A 5172-nucleotide genomic window follows, 5' to 3' on the forward strand; every position below is an offset into this window, starting at 1 on the left:
CCGCTTCGGAACGGATTTCTCCCATCCCTTAGGACCGACTGACCCATGTTCAACTGCTGTTCACATGGAACCCTTCTCCACGTCAGTCCTCAAGGTTCTCACTTGAGTATTTGCTACTACCACCAAGATCTGCACCGGAGGCGGCTCCAGGCGGGCTCGCGCCCGGCACCTTCAACGCACGCCTCCGCGACCCTCCTACTCGCCGCAGCGTAACTTCACACTGCCGCGGCGGCCGGGTATGGGATTTCGACGCTGGAGCACCTTCCATTTTCAGGGCTAGTTGCTTCGGCAGGTGAGTTTTTACACACTCCTTAGCGGATTCCGACTTCCATGGCCACCGTCCTGCTGTCTATAGCAACCAGAGGGCGTCGAGTCGCGATCCCGTTAAGCTGTGTTCACTTGTGCTCCTGCTTTGGATTACCGCATCGGCGTCAATTTTCACCCATCGATGGATTATTATACATCGTTCGAATCGGCAAATCGTAAGCTTTCGATTAACGTTTATTTTATTTAAATCGGTTTATCCGTTCAAAAGTTACGGGCTTCCGAATTTTCCGTTTTTCCATCGCTCGTTTCCGGGTCGCTTCCGTTCGCAAGCGGAATCGTTGCTGTGCGTTCTGTTCGGGTTTTAATACCCTTTCGAACGACGTATCACTTATTAATTTCCGTTCAGCCGATCTCGGTATTTTACGACCGAAACTTTTCGCCTTTCGGGCCGTTTTGCGGGCTTGTCGGGCCACCGTTCTTTCTGTGCTTCGGGTGTTTCTCTTTCCGGGTCTTTCCCCACGTGCTCTGTAAATTTCGTTTAGTTATTCCTAATAGTTCAGCCGCTACGAACGTTTTAATTTCTAACGTAAACAAAGGAAGTAAAGGTCACTGACCTTAGCACGTGGCCGACACGATATCCCCTATCTGACCCTAATTCGGGTTTTTCGGGGTCGTTTATCTCGGGCTTCGCTCGGGATATCTGCACTTGTGGCACACCGTTACGTTTGTGGTATTTTTGCCTTTCTTTTGGCAGGCTGAGCCCGCGGGCCGTCTTGCGGGTTTTTCGTTTTTTCGGGTTTTTTCGGCTTTTACGGTCGCATCTTCGTTTTCGTCTAAATGGACGACACCGATTTCACTCCGGGACCTCAGGAGGGCAATTACCCTTCGAGGATTCCCAGTTCACCATCAGGCAGCATGGCCGACAACAACGTGTGGGAAACTTGGGACACGGAAGAAGATATGATGGAAGAAGCAAGCTACTGCCTCGGCAGAATCATTGAGCTGTGCCCCCAGTCCAGAAACAGCACTGTACGTGTCCATGAGAGAGCTGAAGTTAGGGTTCGGGCGGCAAAATTATTTGCTGCTGTGAACCAAATGTATGGCATGCTAAAAGAGCTACGAAGTCAAAAAAGTGTTTCTACGCCCATCAGCGATAAACCCCAGCGAACTTACGCTGAAGTCATCACTGCAAGTACAAAACCAAGCACCACTACAAAATCAATCACCAAAACACTTTCAACTAAACTTCAAAACGAAGGAACAGGAGGAAACCACGCCGTTCTAATATATCCAAATACGGATAATGACGAAGATAACATTAGAACAGAGGAAATAACCAAAACAATAATGAAGGAAATAAAACCGCAAGAACTTGGTGTCAGTGTTAGAGGCATCAGGAATATTAGCAAGAGTGGAGTCTGCATACGAGTAAATAACAATACTGACGGGGAAACTTTGTGCAAAGCAATCAACAACTTAGATAGCATAAAAAGTAAAATAAAGTGCCACGTTGCCGAAGGACGCAGACCAAGAGTAATTATGCTAAACGTGCCCAACTCGGTAGAGGAAGAGGACCTTTTGCGGACAATGCACAAACAAAATAACATATGGCAGAATGCCAACTTGGAAGAGTTTAAAAATAACTGTAGAATCAGTACAGTACTAACAAGGGGTAGAATTAAAGAAAATTGTCGGCATGTCATCCTATCCGTCACCCCCTCAATCAGAAATACAATCATAAGTAACAGACATATCTCCCTATCCTGGACCAACGTCAAAGTGGATGATTATATCCCGGTTACCAGGTGTTTCCGCTGTTGCGGATTTAATCATTTAGCCAAGGATTGTACCGAGGAAGAGACACGTTGCAGTCAATGCACCAAGTCGCATAAGTTCGAAGAATGCACCAAACGCCATAAAACCCCCTGTTGCAACAATTGCGACAGATATAATAGAGACCAGCCGCCAAATAAGAAAGTCCCCACTAACCATAACGCATTTAACCAACAATGTACGATGCTACAGAGAATAAAATCCCAACGTATAAAACAAACCGACTATGGCGTGTAGCACCTCAAACATAAATACGCAGCCCAACATTTCTACCTCTCAGTGCAACAACACTCAGGGCCACGGGGCCACTACGAATACCAACTTCAAGTTAAATATACTCACAATCAACACTCAGAAGTCCAAAGCAGCCGCCTCATTCGTGTTAAAGATGGCGGACGATCACCAAGCCGATTTGGTCCTTGTCCAGGAACCATACCTGGTTAAAAACGCCATAGTCCGCTACGGCAGGTGGAAGGTCTTCTCAAATCAGGACATAGGAGACACGACAAAAACAGGCATTCTGGTGTGTAATAACAACTTAAAGGTCAACTACTGCCCCAGCTTTAGTACCGAATACATCACTACTATCCTGCTCACCCACCACGATAAGTGCCTCTACATCTCTTCCATCTACTGCTCGCCCAACGAAGAAATACAGTATCTCCTCGAGGACATCGAAAGGATTCATAACAACATTGGGGGCACCCCCTGGATAATTAGTGGGGACTTCAATGCTAAGTCTCCCGTCTGGCATAGTCCAGACGAGGATCCGAGAGGTTATCAGGTCTGTGAACTTATGTCTAAATGCAACTTGGTGTCCTGCAACACCAGCCCACTGCCAACGTATTTCTGCACCCGTGGCGAGAGCTGGGTTGACCTCTGCCTCGCCAACCCCAAAGCCCAGAAATTTATCTCCTACTGTAGCACTATCGAGGATAATGCTGCAAGTGACCATCGTTACATAAAAACTGTCTATACTACCAACGACCCTCATACCAATATCCACAATCTTGTCAAGAAAACTAATTGGCCACTCTTCCAGGAGCATTTCACGATTAACTGGGCCACCCCACATGGCCAGCCTCTCTCCAGCCTCAGTAAGGCCGAGGATCTGGCTGCTCATCTTGCCCTTTCTATCTCGACCTCATATCAACAGTCTACTACGACCAAACCCACGGGGAGGAAGCACGCTCCATGGTGGAACGACTCTCTTTCCAAGCAAAGGCACTCGGTGCGCCGCCTCTATAAAGCCTTCAAGAAGGAAAACAACCCCGAAGTCAAAAACATTAAAAAGCAAAACTATATGACTACCTTCAGGGAGTACAAGACTAACCTAAATAAGGCCCGCACTGAGGCCTGGAAAGAATTTTGCACCGGGGTAGGCAAAAATAACACTTGGAGTGACCCCTACCACATCATCCTAAAACCTAGGAAAGCCACCATCATCCCAGCCACCATAACCAAAGAGGATGGATCTCGGACTACAGGACTCATCGACACCTACCAACACCTGCTAAAAGTGCACTTTCCCACCGATAATATCAACGAGGACACCGACGACCAAACCACTATCAGAAATTCTACAAAGTTACCTCCGGATACTAACAACGACACCCCCTTCACTTACAAGGAGGTGCAAGACGCCATCAAATCCCTCAGGAATAATAAAGCACCGGGGGACGACAGCATGACACCTCTTATGGTGAAGAAAGCGTTCGATACCATCCCCACCGCATTCGTCTATACATTCAACAAGTGTCTTGAACAACATTGTTTTCCTAAGTGTTGGAAAAATGCTATAGTCAAACTGATCCCAAAAATAGGAAAGTCCAATCCCAGCACTGCTTCTGATTTCAGGCCCATCAGCCTTCTCCCGGTCCTTGGGAAGGTCCTGGATGGCCTGATCATTGGACGCATCAACTTTCATCTTTATAATAACAACTACATGCAAAACAACCAATATGGGTTTGTCAAGAATAGGTCGACCTACCATGCCCTTTACAACGCAACTCAGTTCGTCACAAGGGCCTGGGATAAAGCCCATCACGTCCTCCTCATCGCTATTGACTATAAAAACGCTTTCAACACCTTGTGGTGGCCGTCCCTTCTTCACCAACTTAAGCAATACCAGTGTCCGCAAAATCTATATCTTACCCTTCAAAGCTACTTAAGTGACAGAACCGTTACCATCAACGATCTGACTGACCCCCTCATCCACAAGGTGTCCCTGGGCTGCCCGCAGGGCTCTCGCTCAGGCCCAGGATTGTGGAATATTATGTATGACGGCTTGCTTAAAATCAACCCCTCTAATATCTTGGCCAACTGGACCATTCAAGGGTACGCCGACGACACCTTAGTCATGCTCTCTGGTAACAACAGTGAAAAGCTACAGCTGGAAGCCAACAAGCTCCTCAGCCATATTGCAAAATGGAGTAGCCACAACAAACTCACCATCAATGTCAGAAAATCAGAGTGCATGCTCATGTCCAAGGGTCGCCAGCTGTCTAAGCCGCCCTCTCTTAAAATCAACGGTGTTCGCATCCCCTACACAAAAGAACTTAAGTATCTGGGTCTTATCATAGACCAAGGTCTCAAGTGGAACAACCACATCGACTACATCTGTGCTAAAACCATCAAGCAAGCAAACCTCCTCTGCTTCATGGCAGGTAAAGATTGGGGAATTGGCAGTAAGAATTTAACAAACATCTACAGACAAGCCATTGAACCGGCGATCCTCTATGGAGCCCCCATCTGGGGTCCTGCCGCTTCTAAGGCCCATATCAAGCGGGCCCTCCAAAAGGTGCAGCGGGTTTGTCTCCTCCGCATTACAGGGGCGTACAAGACGGCGCCCACTGCTGCCCTGCAGGTTCTTGCCGGCATCCCCCCTGTGTATCTAAAGGCCAAAGCAAATATGCTCACTTGGAGGCTCACTCATCTTCCAATGTCAGACAGCAAGAAAAAAGTGTTCACTGATTACTTAAACATCGGCCTTCTCCCTAACCTAGACATGGACAGCTTGTTTCATCACACTGACTTTTCCTCCCACCCTGCCGTCCTCAACAGTATTCACCC

The sequence above is a fragment of the Centruroides sculpturatus genome, unplaced genomic scaffold (genome assembly GCF_000671375.1).
Source record: "Centruroides sculpturatus isolate CEXI.00-Female unplaced genomic scaffold, Cexi_2.0 scaffold2191, whole genome shotgun sequence".
NCBI lineage: Eukaryota > Metazoa > Arthropoda > Arachnida > Scorpiones > Buthidae > Centruroides > Centruroides sculpturatus.